At 45.6% G+C, this 17414-nt stretch overlaps 1 long non-coding RNA gene across 1 annotated transcript; it reads left to right on the top strand.

Moving 5' to 3' along the window:
* Positions 1–8544: 8544 nt before the first annotated feature.
* On the top strand, positions 8545–17414 carry LOC123379653. Its single transcript, XR_006584375.1, has 2 exons — positions 8545–8711; positions 16410–17414. It is a non-coding gene; the product is annotated as an uncharacterized LOC123379653 (long non-coding RNA).

Consider the following 17414-nt stretch of genomic DNA (forward strand, 5'->3'; position numbering starts at 1 on the left):
GCCAGGTAAGAAGAAGAGAGATGCAAAAGCTCTGAGGCAAGAATCGACCAGTGCCTTAGAGCAATAGGAGGAGGTCCGTGAGGAGGGATTACAGGAAGTCAGCAACAAATGATGGCAGCTTAAAGAGCGACTCTCTTCTAGGGCTTTGAAAAATGTCTTAAGCTGACATTTATTAAGAGCTTATTATATATCAGACTTTGTTTTAAAGACTTTAGATATATTAACTTATTTATTTCTCACAAAAGAACATTAGATAGCTACATAGATAGATCATCACCCCTATTTTATAAATGAAGAAATGGCACCAACATTAAACAGCTTGACCAAGCACATGCCTAGTAAGTGATGGAGCCCAGATCCACACCCCAAGCACACTACATAACCAGTAACCACAAAAATTGAATAGAGCCTCAATTTTGGTTAGTGCACACAGTAACAACTGTACCGCTCCCTCATGTGCTCCTCCCCAAGCACTTCAAGGAACAGCAAGTATTCATTCATTCACTCAACAAAGGGAGGTGTTTGTTAGCCTCACTGTGTACACATAAGAGTACTGGGTGCACAGGAAAAACAGGAAGACAATTTTGTCAGGAAGGCAGGAAATTGAAGAGGCAATAACTGGGTACTTAAAGCCATGAAGGAGAGAAGAACAGGATGTTATGAAGACACGGAAGAGGACACATATCCATGCTTGAATGGGTCAGGAGTTGCAGAAGCCTTGCTAGAGAAAGGCGACCTGGGGTTAGGTCATCCTATGCCCCAGGGGACAGGCTGTAAAAAAGTCTCTTCCTCTTCTTTTCTGGAAAAAACCTTGCGTGCAGCAAGCCTCATTGTTGACCTATCAGTATGTAGCACTCACCAATAAGTCCATTTTTTACTGTTCACTAATCACTAACCACTATTACTCCCCTTCACTAAACATGCCTGCTTTCCTCCTACCCTCCTGCCCATCCCTACCCCCAGCTGGGCTGTCAAGTGTTGGAGCAGCTAAAAAGGGACTCCTTTCCTTTGGGGAAGGGCTTTAGTCACTGATGGCAAGAGGATTTCAGATGTGACAGCATCTTTTGCAAGCCCCCTGAAGTCACAGGATGAGGGCAGCTCATGATGAGGATGAAGAGGGGGTTGGGGAAGGCCATGCCTACTCATCAAGCTGGTCCTGGAAGAGAGACAAACAGGCAGGAAGGAACCACGAGGCCTTGGAAGCACAAGAAAGGAAAAACGACAGCAGAGTCCAGGAGAACCCCCTTGGTCTGGCCAGCCCAGAGGCCTTCTATGCCAACAGTAAATCCTGGGGTGCTGCAGCCCACAAACCCTGGCCCTTACTTTCTTCCTCGGAGAGGAAAAAAAAAAAGGTAAGGAAGTGGGTAGCTCTTAGAAGACTGTTATGATTTCAAAGTAAAAAGGAGTTGTTTTTGAAGTCTGCCCAGAGATACAGCCAGGTCCCAAGGGGCTGCATTTGCGGTTCCAGTAAAAGGAGCGATGTTGACATGGAATTCTTGGATTGGCCTCATTTCATGAAAAACAAGCTGCCAAACCAAATGGGAAATGGAGTTCAGCAGAGAAGTATGTGCTGACTCCCCTCCCCCTCACCAAACTTGGCTTCCGACAACAATCAGCACACGACTTACGTTCTCCAACCAGAGTTGTAGCATCAGGGAATTTTGCTGGCAGATCCCTGGGTTCACAGGACATACGGTTTGCTCCTGATGGGCTATTTCTTCCCAGCACAGTCAGCCTGTGCCCATTCCCTGTCACTTCTCAAACTTCCTGTTCTTTAATGGAAAAAAAAAAAAAAAAAAAGCTAGGCAGAGAAATGATTGGAACCAGACCAGTGGCCCTAAGAAGGTGTCCAAGAATCCAGAGATATCTAAAGAAGTTTCATACTTGTAGTTCCTACTCACCATGTCCCAGGGTAGAATATCTGCCACTTTTCACAGTCTGCTTCCACGGTTAGAAGTCAGGCCAGCTTCCTGTGCATCAATCACTGGAGATGGAAGATTAATTCCATTCCTACTTTATCAACCTCCCAGCTCTGTGACCTTGGACAATTCGCTTAACCTCTTTATGCCTTGGTTCCTTCAGCTGTCAAATGGAGATAAAAGATCTATATTGTAAGGTTCCTATGAAGATTAAATAAAAGCATGAATACAAAATGCTAAGGCATAGTGTTCATGCACATAAGCTCTCAATACATTGTAATGGTTCTTTTTTATTATTAATATCAGTCAATGTAATTAGTTAAGATTCTTTTGAATATAAAAAGTAAAACGAGGACTGAAATCTATGTCAAGAAAAAGATAGTGTGGGAGAGGTAGAGTGGCAGGTGAAAATTATAAGGATACAAGTAATCTTATGGAACATGGGCAAGAGGATTCCAATATGTGAATTGGAATTAGGAATGCAAACCGAGAACTAAGACTTCGTATTCTCTATCCTAGTACGTCTCTTAGACCAGTGCCATCCAATAGAACTATCTGTAATGATGGAAATGTTCTAGATCTATGCAGTGCAACTGAGGAACTAAATTTTAAATTTCTAATGTTATTTAAATAAATTAATTTAACTTTAAAAAACTAAACCAATCAAATAAAATTATTATTTGAATAGAATTAAATAGCCCCATGCAGCTACCAAACTTGACAGCATAGTTCTAAACTTTGCTTCTCTCTCTCATGCACACATGTGCACCCCACCCAGCTTCCTCTGAATCCCACCCCTCCCCCCACGTGGTCAGCCCCAGTCATTGGATCTACCTTTACTGTTTCACCTCCCAGCCCAGGGCCCACTTACGACTGACTACCATGCCTCTGCTTTTGGGTTCCAAATCCTGGGAGAGTAATTTGATCACTTATCTTTTCATGCCATGCTGCAAGGTAAAGGTCACTCTGTAGAAAACCCTTTTGGGTCAGGGTTCACTGCTGAACCATGGGTCATGGAATCTTACACTCTCTCCACAAGGGCTGGGTGGGGATTCCCCCAGGAGGGGCTGGGTGGGTACCCCGTGACTTTTGTCTGAAGGTGACAGTGATCCAGTGTTTGGCTTCGATGCCTCAGCCAGGCCCAGGAACTGGATAGCTGGGAGAGGAAGTATGACGAGGCCTTTCCCGGGCTTCTGTAGTGATTCAGTCCCTGTTTGTGAGGAAAGCCCAAAGGTCCCGCGTTAAGTCTCGAAGCTGGGAGGAAGCAGATAAAGAGGGAGCAGCCTCTGCCCAGTGCGCCCTGCTGATCCACACCCAAGCCTGGGGGTGCTCCTAGTGAGGCTGGATGATAATGAATGACTAAAGACTTGAAAACACCAGGTTTGACAAAAAATGTATTGTTTTCCTCCAGATTCCTGGAGGTGCAGAGATGCAGATTAACGTTAGTAAGAGAGAACAATGGCAGACTTGGGGAACTCTTGTGTCATTGTGAAGTCTTAGCTTCACCCTGTTGATTGAGCTTGACAAGCTTTCTCGGTCAAGCAACTGACCAGGGCTGGCAAACAGCTGCTATGTCTGGGCTTTGTTTTTAGGCCTTTTAATTGGTTTGTCTGAGTCTTTGAATACATGGAATCAATGGGTTGTTTAACTTATTAATCAAACATCAAACATTATTAAAGGGACAGCGACATGCCCCCAACTGCGCTTGTCTTTGTAGAAGATGACAATAGGATCCTCCGTGAAAACTGGGTGTGATAACCCCCACCTCTCCTGGCTGTTTTCAGGAAGAGGCTGTGATGAGGTGATGGGAGCACAGAAGTGAGCCTGAGCAAAAGGGGGATGTGGGTCCTCATCCCTGCTCCCCGGGGCCCAGTCCACCCTCCAGGCCACAGCCAGAGGGATTGGGCATGTGAATATGCACGAAGGCTACTCTCCTACTAAAAGCCTCCAACGGGTCCCCATCACACTTGGAATAAAATCCCAGCTCTGACCTGTAAGACCGCCTGCTCTGGGCCCTCACCAACCTCTCAGACCCCATCTTCTATGACTCTTCCCCCTGGCTCACCCCACCTGACCACACAGGCCTCCCACTGCATTTCCACATGAAACTCAGTCTTACCTTAGGATGTCTGCTCTGACAGGTCCCTCCTGGAATGATCTTCTCCCAGATTTTTTTTTTCTTTCCTTTTTGCATGGCTGGATCTTCTTGATATTCACAACACATCCTCAGAGAGGTCTTTCTTGATTATCCAATTTAAAGTATCTCCCCTGTCACTCTCACTCCTTCCCACCTGGCCATAGTATTTATCCTTCACTACCTGACATTTTCTAGGTTGTTGTTATTTGTTGACTTTCTGTCTTGCCCAATTAAAATAGCCTCTTCAATATAAGAAATCATTCAGGTGAGAATTTGCCTTGTTAGCCTCATATGTTTGCAACTCCCGGGACTACACAAAGCACCTCTCGGTTCTCGGTTATGGTTTGGTGAGAAAATGATTGACTTAGAGGATTAACTGTATAGGTTAGTGGTTTTGCAAAGATCCAGGGTTTTATGTTGTGTTTAGCTGTATGGTCTAGCTATTAATTGAATTTAATTTTTAGCACACCTAAGGGACTAACCCTCTAACTTCCCTGATTGTAGGTTTTGGATCTTTCTGGGCTCCATTTCCTCTGCTATAAGTGGCTATTCCCTTATCACTAACCTAATGTGGCTATTCAGAAGTGTGCCTAATTCACTTTTTCGAAGTGCTTTGAAAAGACTCATTCTGGGTTGAGTACAAATCCATACGTATTCCCAGACACTCGCATGAATAATATCTAGTTGACCCCTAAACTTGAACATTTGGATGTTTTTTGCAGGTTCCACCAACTGAGTGTGTCTGAACTGAGATCAGCATCTTCCATGTTCCTCCTCAAACCCACTCTTCCTCCTCTGTTCTCTGCCTCCAAGAATGAATGGTTCAGTCATCCTTCCAGGGTAATAGCCAGAAATCTGGGCCTACTCCACAACGCCCACTTCTCCCTCTGCCTTCATGTTGAATCAATTGATTCTACCCCTGGTTATTTGAATCTGTCCAAATCTGTCTTCTTGTGTCCATCCCCACAACCCCTACCACAGTGCAGGCCCCTTTGATATCTTGCTTTGATTACTGAAACAGCTTCCTTATCGGCCTCTTTGGTTCTATTCTCCGATCTCCAGTCCATTCACCGTCCCACAAACACTCTCAGTTAAAAATCAAGTCACAGCATCTTCCCTTCACTGGTTCTCCATTGCCCCTGAATGAAAGTCAAAACCCCTTAACATGACCTCTAAGGCCTTGACATTGCTTACGTCACCAGCCTCACTTCTTGCAACTTCCTTCCCTCCTCTATCCCCGACTCTTTCTGTTCCCCAAACTCTGCGTGTGTATCCCCTTCAGTGCTGGTGTCTGTGCTGTTTTCTCTGCCCAGAACATTCTTGCCCTTTACCTTGGCTGAATGCCTAATCGCTCCTTCAATCCTGTGTGTGTGTCAGGACTTCAGGTCCCCAGGTCTGAGATAGGTGCTGTTCTTCAACACACCATAAATGACTGCTGTTACTAACTGCTGCTGCTACTACAACTACCACTAGTAGTAGTAGTATTAATGAAACTAAGAGGAGTATTGGTTAGAATATAAGACACTGCCTGCGGCGCAGACAAGATCAAAGTATATTCCTTTCTCCTCTAAGAGACAAGATCGGGGGGGGGGGGGGGGCTGAGGCGGCAGGTCATGTGTCCTTCGATCTTATTGTTTCACTAACCTGAAGGACGGCCCTTGCTGGCATGGCTCCAGATGGCTCAGCACCGTATGTGATATCCCAGCTATCCAGCCAGTATGGTGGTTGCCATGGGCTGAATGTTTGTGCCCCCCACAATTCATATGTTGAAATCCTAATCCCCAGTGTGATGGTATCTGGAGATGGGGCTTGGGGGAGGTAATTAGATCATGAGAGTAAGACCCCTCACGATGGGATTAGTGCCCTCATAAGAAGAAACACAGGAGCACCACCCCTCCCTGCCTCCCTCCTTCTCTCTCTCACCACAGCATGTAAGGATACAATGGCCAGCAGTCTGTAAACCCAAAAGACAGCCTTCACTGAGAGCCCAGGCATGCTGGCACCTTGATCTCTTACTTCTAGCCTCCAGAATTGTGAGAAATAGAGATTTGTTGCTTAAGCCATGCAGTCCATGGTATTCTCTTACAGCAGCCAGAGCTAAGACAGTGCTAGAGGAAGAGAGCAGGCCCCTTCTCTCTGGCATCCTAAGGGCGTCACCTGGGGGTAATTGCACGATTACAACAGAGGAAGAGAACAGACAACACAACTTGCCAGTGTTTACAGAGCACCATGCTAAGTAAATGCCTTTTCTCATTGACTGTCTCAACTGCGTTATGGGGGTAAATGCTGTTATTATCCTCCCTCTCATTTTTAAGCAAAGGATGTTTTATCAACAAGCCAACTTTGAAAATCTGAGAAATAATATGAAGAGCCAGCCAGCCTGGCACAGCATGTGATGGCAGCTCCTTCTCAGAAAAGGTTTCATGTGATGTGCCCATGACTTTTATATTTGTTAACAAACACAGCGAGAAATTCCAGCACTTTCTGTTCTTGTGTAGCTATTATTTCAAGTTAGGTCTATGTTTATCAAAGTTATATGTGCATGTAGTTAAACAATCAGAAGATGCTTTGATATGAAAGACGGTAACTATCTTCCTGTTTCCCATTGTTTCCCCAAATGTCCATAGTGCAGCCTCCCATGGTCCAGCAACAACCATTTCAGCACTTTATTTACTCTCTTTACTCCACCTCTTTCACCAACGTACCTATATTGCTACTCTGATTTCTCGGGTTTAGGCACGATCTCTTGATGCCCTACCACTAGAAGATGAGGATTTGGCTCTGACATCTACCCCCGTCCCACGTACAACGTATACACATACTTTCTCCCTGTTCTTCCGCCTTCCCAGTATAGATTCCGCTTCCTTTTAGCCAGGTCAGCATTTTCATAGCTGTGTCATCTAGCACACTTGATTTTTCACTTTTCCTCCACAATTTTTTATTTCCCTGGTAATCATTTTCTTGTATGTTAAGCTTGCTTCATTTTCTGTGTACCTCCAATTCAGCCTCAAAACTGTCCACAGTTGCATAAAGCTTTTCTAAATGTTTTCAAAAACACTTGATGTTCTATCAATTTCATCTTTTTGAAGCAATCTCCCTGGGGGCTTTCTGCCTGGCTCTGATCTGGACAGGCGGCCTCCATGCCTGGGCTAGCACTGTTGTCCCAAGATCCCTTCGCCATCGGCCTGGGCCTGCCTTGTGCCTCTCCCTGAGGTTGGAACTCTTTATTTGTGGGCGCCATGCCTTCCTCTTTTTTAGATTATTCTTGTGGCTTGGAGTGTGAGAAAGAGACCACGGGAGGTTTTGGTTATGACCGTATGTGCTCATGTTTCACGTGCCATCTTTTTTTTTTTTCAACGTTTATTTATTTTTGGGACAGAGAGAGACAGAGCATCAACGGGGGAGGGGCAGAGAGAGAGGGAGACACAGAATTGGAAACAGGCTCCAGGCTCTGAGCCATCAGCCCAGAGCCCGACGCGGGGCTCGAACCCACGGACCGCGAGATCGTGACCTGGCTGAAGTCGGACGCTTAACCGACTGCGCCACCCAGGCGCCCCTACGTGCCATCTTTAATAGAAATTCTTAGCCTCATTTCCGAGATGAAGCAATTGAAGTTCAGGTATATTAAGCAACTTGGGTCTTGTTGAGTTGGTCTAGTAGGGTATTTGCTCTGTCAGAGCACCTGTCACACTGTTTTCTTATCTGTTTTCCCTTCTGATCTGCAAGCCCCCTTGGAGCAAGGGAGTCTATCTCGTTCCCTTTTGCATCTCCAGTGTCAGGGCCATCCTAGGCACTCAGGTATTATGTCTTAAGTGATTTCGTTGGGTCTGATTTTGGAGGACAGTATTTATTACATCCCGGCAATATACATTTTGCTTCTAATTTCCTAAACCCAGATGATCTGTACCTGCTGTCATTCCCCATCGTTGACATTTTGTGCTTGCTGCCACCTCAGGAGAAATTTAAGTGTCTTGTCTGCACCTGAAAGAGCTAAAAAAAATGCTCTGTGTAGGTTTTGCTTGCATTTTGTTTTTGAATCAGAAAACGTTCTTCCACAGTTCACTTGTGTGAGATATACAATAATATAATCACAAAATATTTTTGCTCTGAAAGAGCAACTTACTCAAGTGAAGGCAATGCTATATTTATGACATTTCTTTCCTGTTTTTAGGATAGCTCATGGAAACTTGACAGAACAAAGGATTTATTTTTATTAGGATAAATCTGTGTGTATCGGGTAGTGTTTGCTTGCTGCCTGTTAAGTCTGAACATCTCAACTTGGAATAAAAACAACACTCTTTGATTAATAAAAACAACCTGAAACAGTTCCCTTCAGCCAGCTTACTCTGTGTTATGTTAAAACGTAATGTAACAAACACAGCCTGGTGCCCTCCCCAGAACCCAAACCTTCCATGACTAAAAATAGCCCTTGGTCTTTCCCTGCAGCTCAAAAACAGGAACAGTATAACTTGTTTGCCTCATTATGTGTTCTGCACAGGGATCAGTCCCCTCTCACATCCTGGCCCTCATACGACGTGAGCACATTCTAATCTGCTGATTACAAATCCAACAGGTCCAACAATAGGAAGTGAATTCTACACAAACATGGCTTCCCTGGGTCCTTAAACAATGCACTGCTCACCCTGGATTCCCAGGTAAGAATAATTACCATAACCGCTACTTAGAGAAGGCCCTCTTAGCCTTTGCAAGGCTCTGTAGACACAGTAATAGGTAGTATATGTGTATTAACACTTTTAATCCGTACCATGTTTGAGGGTAAGTCCCATTATTATCCCCATTTTGTAGATGAAGGAACCACAGCCTCGGGAGATGAAGGGACTTGCCTGTTCACCCTAGGCAGTATGGGGAGGTATGCACACTCATCTTGGTTTGACTAATGAGCATCACGCTACGTGACCTTGCCTGGGCTTCCATCATGCCGTGGCCACTCAGAAATAGAGCGGGATGAAGGACCACCTTCCCTATCCAGCCTAACTCTGATTACTGTTGGCCCATAAAGATAAAGGCAGGGACTATACCCTCTCAGTCAGGAGGGACTGTGAGGATCATCTGTCCTTGAGTACCTTTCCTTCTATAGCACATCTGCCTAGTTCCCACCCAACTCCATGGGAAAATCATAGGCTCTGGAGTTGGCCAGGCCTGTTTTCACATCTTAGCTCTCCCATTCACTAACTGTGATACTGGGCAATACTGATACTACTAGTAATGGACAGGTAATAAGTACGCTTTGTGTGCAAGGCACTGGCTAAGCTCTTCTAAGTGCATTATCTCCTGCAATTCTCGTGACAGCCTCTGAAGCATGTCCTTGCCATCATTTTGCAGTTGAGGACCCTGAGGCTTGAGGAGCAAAGTAGGGGGGCCAGGTTAGTGTGGCGGTTAAAAGCAGGGGATCTGGAATAAACATCCCTAATTCAGATCCTGCTTCCTACTGTGTGACCCTGGGCCAGTTACTTAACACCTTTGAACCTGTTTCTCCATAAGTAAATGGGGAACATAATGATACATACCTTCCTTGCAGGGTTGTTGTGAGAATGAGACTAAATAGGTACTAAATAATAAAGGTACTGCATAATAGTTCCTTGAGCCTTTCCCTCTTTCTAGAAGAGCTCAATCCAAACATTAAAAGAAAATTTTTTTTATTCTGTGGCTCCCTCTTTCTCTGCCCCTCCTCTGCTCACGCTGTCTCTCTCTCTCAAAAATAAATAAACATTAAAAAATTTAGAAGAGCTCAATCCATTTATAGTTCTAATTATTTGAAAGGCCTTTTTATATTTCATCTGAAAATCTTTCTCTTGATTGCTCATGCTTGCTCTCACAACACATCTAGCTATAGGGACAGATTCTAGACTTTGGAATGTAGAAGCCATAGTTTCTAATTCATCCAGTATGTTTTTGAATATCAGTTACTCTTCTAGGCTGGCAAACAGGAAAAAGCATAGATTACAGTCTAGAGTGTATGTGTATGGGTTGCAAAGGTATAGGGGAGGGAGGTAGACAGACACTAAATAAGCAAACAAATAAATATGAAAATGCCAGGTGGTATTTTTTCTTCACCAATTTTGAAGAAAATATAACAAGAGAGTGTGATCACATGTGTATGTGGTGGTGATGGTAGTGGAGTGATTCTTTAGGTTGGATGATGAGGAAAGGCCTCTCTGAGGATGCTGTGCTTCAGCTGATGCTTGAGAAGGATCCATGCATGCAAACATCTAGAGAAAGAGCATTCTAGGCAGAGTAGAGACAGAGCTAGGGTCCCAAGGCTGGAACAACCTTTTGAATCCGAAGCACCAAAAAGGTCGCTGAGTGGTGCAGAGCTAACAAGAGGGAGAGTAGGCAGAGAACAGGTCCTGAAGGACTCTGTGAGCTGGGACAAGAAGTGTGGATTTTATTCCAAGTCAGCTGAGATCATTTTGGACGATTTAAGTGACATATTATGCTTTACTTTTCAAAAAGGTCATTCTGGCAGGGGTGTGAAGAATGGATCATCGGGGAAGGGGCAGGAGAGGAATCAGAGAGTCTGAGTAGGAGCTTTTTGGCAGGAGTCAAGCTGAAAGATGCTGGGACTTGGGGGTGGCAATAGCAGAGGAGGTGAGAAGCGGATGAATACCGGGAGTATTTTGGAAGAGAAAGCAAAGAGCAATAGCTGATGGGGACAAAGGAGAGGAGGAAATCAAGATAATCCTAGGGGTTTTTTTTTGTTTGTTTGAACAACTAAGTGGGTGGAGGTGTCATTGACCAGGTTTGGGAAGCCCGATGAAGTTCAGGGTGACAGGGAAAGGAAAAGCAGGGCTATGACCACATTACATTCGAAAGGTCTATTTGTTCCCCTCATGAAGGTGTCAGGAAGTGGTTGGAGATGTTAAGTCTCGAAATCTGCCGAGAAGTGCACAGCTGGAGATTTAGATTCAAGAAACATAGCCTTAAATTGGTACATGAGCTGTGGGATTGAATTAGATCACCAAGGGGGAGAAAGAATATAGAAAAGACCTCTAATATTTGAAGTCAAAGAGGAGGACTCCAGCAAAGGAAATGAAGAAGGAGCTGCCAGTGAGGTAGTGGTAAAACCAGGGGAGTTTGGTGTCACAGAAACCAAAAGAAAGAAAGAAGAAAAAAGTCTTTCAGAAAGGAGAGTCTGGTTAGCTGCGTGCAATGCTATTGCACAGTTCTAGTAAGCACAGCAAAGAGACCATTGGGTTCATCATCTGAAGGTCAGTAGCCACTTTGCCAAGAGCCGTCTTAACAAAATGGGGAGGCAGAAGCTCAGAAGGTGTGGGTGGGGAAGAGAAGAGGGAAGGGCAGACAGCTGCAGTAGATAACCACTTCTAAGATGTTTTGTAGTGGCGGAGAGTAGACCTGTAGACCAATAGCTGGAGGGGAACGTGGGGCTAAGAAGTTTGTTTTGGTTTCATTTTTGAGAGCCTTGATTTTTGACCCTCTGTGGAAGGGGAAGGAGGACAAATGGAACGATCCAGTGGAAAGGAAGAAATTGATGCAGGAAAGACAGATACCTAGAGAAGCACTGTCCAAGACAAGTGAGGGGATTCCATCTGGGCATGAAGAGGGGCTGGGGCTGACCTGAGCAGGACATGCCCTCTACAGAAAGAGGAGGAATGCGGGCACAGGCTGGGTTAAGTTGGAAGTTTTTTCAGAGAGAAGATGTGGCAGTCTCTATGTGATCGTTTCTCTTTTTTCTCAGCAAACTACAAGTCAAGGCCATCCACTGAGCAAGGGAAGGAGTGGTGTAGGAATTTTGAGGAGAAAGGAGGTGTGAACAATAGTTCCGGAGAGGGTGGGAAGTGAAGATACTAGAGAAGTGTTTGCCAGTTGGTGGAGATTGCCCACTGGAGATTTGCACCATAGATATAAAAGGAATCCCATCCTCATCAGCAGCAGCTTCAGTGAGAACAGGTAGAGGCTCAGGTGCAGGCGAGTGATGGAAAGTTGGAGCTTGGCAGGTGAGCTTGGTGGAGGGAGTCTAGACTATAGGAAAGAACTGTGAGTCCATGTGAATCCAAGGTGAGTGGGGATTGTGAGGCCTGACGACAAAGTGGTAGGATTAAGAATCACTGGAGGTCTCCACAGGTTGAAAACTTACTGGACCAGAGAAAGTGAGCTGGGAACATAGAGGCTAGGACATTTGAAGTTGAAGTTTCAGAGGCGGTGCATTTAGCGCAGTTTACAACTTGACATGACCAAGGAGGAGGAGAGCTAGGTAGGATGGAGGAAGGTGCCTTTAGCGTGAGAGGGGTGACGGTTGAGCAGCCTGGGTATCGGATGGATGGCCCTCTGTGTTATGAAGTGACCAAGCATGATGGTGATGCAAGGGAATGAGAATATGCTATAGGTCATCAGTGGAAGGGGTGAGACAGAGTGGACAGGAGAGGGCAGCGACCCAGAAGCGAGGGGGAGGTCTGATGAAATGAACTTCCAAGGAAGAGAGTGGAAGAGAAAGGAAGTAAAATCATTTGGAAGTGGCCATGGGAAGCAAGGTACACACCCATCCCGTCTCCTGGTTGTGTGGCATGGGCAGGGTGTGAAGGGGAAAATGCCAACCTGCTTTCAAGTAGCAGCAATGGAAGCAAAACTTCTAGGACAAATTCAGGCACTAGTCAGGGCAAGAGTTCAGGGGAACATTCTAAGAAGGGGTAAAGATATGGGCTGGGAGGCTGCTGAAAATGTGGGCAGGGTGACACTTGGTCAGGTTAATAGATGTGCATGCAGAGCACCATGGAGCTAAGGGTTGGGGTGACAGTGGGTGACTTAAGAGTGGGCCTTGACCTTCTGGAGGTGACTGAGGTGAACAAGGAGGTGGGAAATTATGAGAGTAGTGTGGGTGATCTCATAAGAATCTGGCTTGGTAGCAGAAAATTTAGTGAAATCTGTTCATTTTACATCTCTGTGTAAAACCCTTCAACAAGCCCAGACTCCTCAGCGCCATGAACAAAGTTGGCATGTGTAAGGAGATCTCCTACCTCCCCAGCCATACCTCTGAGCCAGCCACATCAAAAGGAACCTGGTCAAGTTGGGTTTTTCTGCTTTTCTGATATCTCAGGCAGCACAGCACTGTGGTTACGCACAAAGACTCTGGTTGTAGACAATCTGGGCCCAAATCCTGGCTATACCACTTTCTAGATCTGTGGCCTTGAGCAAGTTATTTAACTGCTCCGTGCCTTAGTTTTCTCACCTGCACGATAGGGCAAATGATAGCACCTACCTTAGACAACTGTATGCCTGCAGAAGCACTTAGATCTTTGTCACGTGGGCTAGTTGTAATTTTTCCCTCTGTGCGAGATTCCCTAGCCAGGAATTCACCATCTTTCTGACCCTGGTCCCACCCTTTTCTCTACCCGCTTACCTTCTGGGGTCACCCAAGACATCATTTCCTGCAGAAAGCTTTCCCCAGCCCCCTTGAGGGGCACAGGCTCCACTTCCGGTTGTGTGGCCTTCCCCGCCACACTACCACCGTGCACTTGTGTGACCAACCTTGCAGGTTCACGTACCAATCTCTTCTCAGGGCCTGGCACACAGTAGGTGAGCGTAAATGTTTGTTGGATAACAGAATGAATAGACGACCCCTCCAGAGGGAGGGGTGGTGAGGCCCAGGCTGAAGAGGTCCAGGGCTTGGAGCCGTGTGTGGAACACAAGTGACTGAGAAGCGGATCAGCTCAGACCTGCCAGGGTAGGCTTGGGGTGAGCCAGCCGCTGTGTGCATGCTTGTGTAAGGAGACCTCTGGGGTTTTATCACTGTCTCTCTTTTTAAAATTGCATTTTAGTTAGAAAAAGAAGATGTTGCCTCCCAGAATTTGAAAGTCACCGATCCTGGTGCTCTCTGGACTTTCTTCCAGCTCAGAAATTTATAATAAGCTCTGCTTATTATATCCAGCCTCTAAGTATGGTGACCCTGAAGGATAGCATTTGCGTCTTTAGGATCTATGGATTCAGATATGGACACCAAGTTTCTGTGAAGGTGGCAACACAAGCAAAACGAATTTTATTTGTCTATCAGCATAGAAAATGTTGTGTATGCATGTGAGAAACATGTTTCTTCAGCCCACAGACGATGTTTGGTATGTGTGTGGACAAACCGCCTGTCTGCAATGCCTGGGGCTGGCCAAGGGCAGTAGCCCCTGGGCTGGGGATCTGAAGTAGGGCCTACCAGAGTTTCTACAAGCTGAAGTTCTCTGTCCCCGAAAGGGGGGAATAAAGGCCCAGAGCTAATTCCAGAGGCCTGGCTGTGAGAATGTCAGTTGTCTCTGAAATTTTATCTTAGATTGAGCAACTCGCCCTGACCTCTGACGCTGTGGAGGTGCTGTCTGCCACCCTGGCCGTAGCTTGTTGTAACAGGCGTGGAAGAGACCAGAAACACTGAGCCAAAGTGCAGACAGGCACTGTCTGAGCCAGCGTCAGGGCTCTGTTACTTGGAGGGAGGGAGAGCTTGAAGATGAATCATAACTAAGGAGCAGCATCTGGATGAAAAGTCTGTCTCTCACTAATAGGCCTAAGCCAGTCTCTTGGTTTAACAACTGCCAGTTTCTTTTCCTAAATATCAGCAGCCTCCAGCTATCACAGAAGATGGGATGGGAATGAGGGCACACATCCCATTCCACTCATCTTGCCACCTGGGGATGTGCTATTACATATGAAAGCACATTTTGGACCAAATTCTGCCAGACTTGTATTAGCAATTTTGGCACAAAATCCATGGTCAGTTCCTACGTGTAAGAGAGAGGAGGGGGAAAATCCCATATGCATCCTGTAGAAAGATCCTCTCCAACCCACCGGGTAGAGGGACCAAGCATAAAAGTCCTACACCAAGAGGGAGGCACGGGTCCTCGAGAACTGCTCTGAGGTACGATGCTACCAAATTTGCCGATTTTTCTACCTAGCTCTCTGCAAGCAAGTTGAGCTTTATGGTCTCTCTAGCTATGCTACCTGGAGCACTGCTCTTTACTTGGCAACGAATAATTATTTTTGACATTTCTAATGCTAATTAACGAGCACCTGGTATAGGTTTCTATATTTGAAAAGCTTAAGCAATCTCTAGAGTATGGATTGTGAAGTAGGGCACTTTGAATATTGTCTAACTACCTTGAGGGTAGTAGAGATTAAAGTTAATATGCAAACATGCATCCCAGTTTTTTACAAAAACATGTTTTTAAGTGAATTGTCAGACATACGGAATGATACCGAGAGACTCTCTGGTTGATTTTGTTCACTTATTCATCCATTCCTAAAGGTTTTGGAATGCCTATTTTATGCCAGGCACGGTTCTAGGCACTGGGGAACAGGAAATAAAGTCCCTGACATTGTGGAGTTAACATTCCAACGGTAGAGGCTCATGATAAATAAAACATAAATATATCCTCCAATGTCTGGTGGTGATCGTTCTCATGAGGGAGAATAAAGCAATGCCAGGGGCTAGAATAGCTCTGTCCAACAGAAATGTAGTGAAAGTCACATCAGATTTCCTAGTAGCCCCATTTAAAAGAGTAAAGAAAAATGGGTGAAATTCATTTCAATGGTATATTTTATTTAAAGTAATGCAACATACCCATCACATTGTCGTTTTAGCAGGTAGTAAATATAAAATTTGTTAATGAGATATTTTACATTCTTTTCTCTCAAACTAAGTCTTCGAATCCACTGTGTATGTGACACTGCCATCACGCCTCAATTTGGACCCACCGCATTTCAAGTGCCCGACGGGCACGAGCGGTTAGTGGCTGCTACGCTGGACGGCACAGAGCTTAGTAGGAAAAGGACAATGGCGCTATTTTAGACAAGGAGAAGAAACTGCCTCTTCCCTTAGGAGGTGACATTCTGATGCAGAGCTGCATGGAATGAAGGCGCGAGCCATTTGGTTATCGGCAGAAGAGAAAATACCGAGAACAAAGGCTGTGCGTTAGGGAACAAACTTGGCATGACTGCCAAACCCCAAGGAAGCATGTGGCTTAGCTGGCATGTCCCTGTTGCCCTTTGTCTTCCCATCTTCCTCCTTGGAATGCACGTGGGGTGCCTGGAGGGGCAGCAGCTGTTTTTCCACCCTGAGGACAAGCACGGGCTCTGAAGTTAGACTCCCAGGTCAAATCCCAAGCTGGGTCAATGCTTCCCCAGCTACTATCTGTGGCCAAGGAGCAGGGATCCACCCCTAGCCCCCACCCCTGATCTGCTGCAGACCAATACTCTTGTAAAGTAAAACAGAATTCGTTAAAAATGAGATGAAGTAAAAAGAAATGAGCATAACGATATACGAGAATATTCAACAAACATAACATTGTTCTGTCGAGTTACTGCAAAACACGGGTACGCTATTTCTGTGCTTCTTTTGTTAGCAGACTGCTGACAAGCAGGAAGGTCCGAGGACAACACAGTGAGCAGTGGTGAGGTCTAGTACCATAGGTAAGTTTTTCCACCCACCTAAGCCTATCCTCTCATCTGAAAAATGGACTTCTTGTGATAGTATCTCTTTCACAGGCTATTAGTTTGGTATGCTTAAATAAAACAGCTCCTGTGAAAGCTAGCCCAGGAGGTCAGCTTATGTGAGCTATTGCTCTTATCACACATTATGCTCCCCAACGGGCTGTCAGCTCCCTAAGGACAAAGATGACTATGTCTGACTGTACAAATCCAGTACCCTGTGATGTCTGCAGGGGAGAGATTCAACAAATTACTGTTGAATTCTTGAAAACCGCTTTGAAATCCTCCGGTGAAAGGCATTTGGAAATCACAATCCCCAAAGTTGTCAGTCAGTCAGTCTGTCAGCCTGTCATCCGTTCAGTTCCAATGCAGTGTGATGACATGGAGAGTAGCCCTGGACAGACCTACGTCCGAATCTAGTTCCTTCCACTCACCAGTTTGGGCAAGTCACTTTACCTCTCTGAACTTCAGTTTTCGCACCGAAAACATGGATATCACCACACTAACCTATTAGATTGTTGTGGAGATTAAATATGCAAAACACCAGGGCTCCGCCCCTGGAATCTGTTGTTCCTGCTCTGCAGACAGTTCAGAGAGTTAGTGCAGATGGCTGTGTTGGGCGCTGACCGGGGTGGAGGCCTGGCATTTCTGGCTTGGTGAGCATTCCTGAACCTTTTATTGGCAGCATCAAAGATGCCGGCAGCTGGTAGCAAACTGGCACCAGTGTCTGGCAGAGACATAAAAATGGGACCTCACCCCGTAAGGCTCTGTTCTAACCCTACCCTGCCTGGAGGCTAGTTCCAAACACTCCCTGGGCCTGTGGGCTGTCGGTGGTAAGAGGTATCTGCTTTGAAGTTGGCAATTGCACCCAAAGTCTTCCCTGCTTTAAAAAAAAAAAAAAACTACCACCAACAATAAAC

Source organism: Felis catus, chromosome C1, assembly GCF_018350175.1.
Source record: "Felis catus isolate Fca126 chromosome C1, F.catus_Fca126_mat1.0, whole genome shotgun sequence".
Classification (NCBI taxonomy): Eukaryota; Metazoa; Chordata; class Mammalia; order Carnivora; family Felidae; genus Felis; species Felis catus.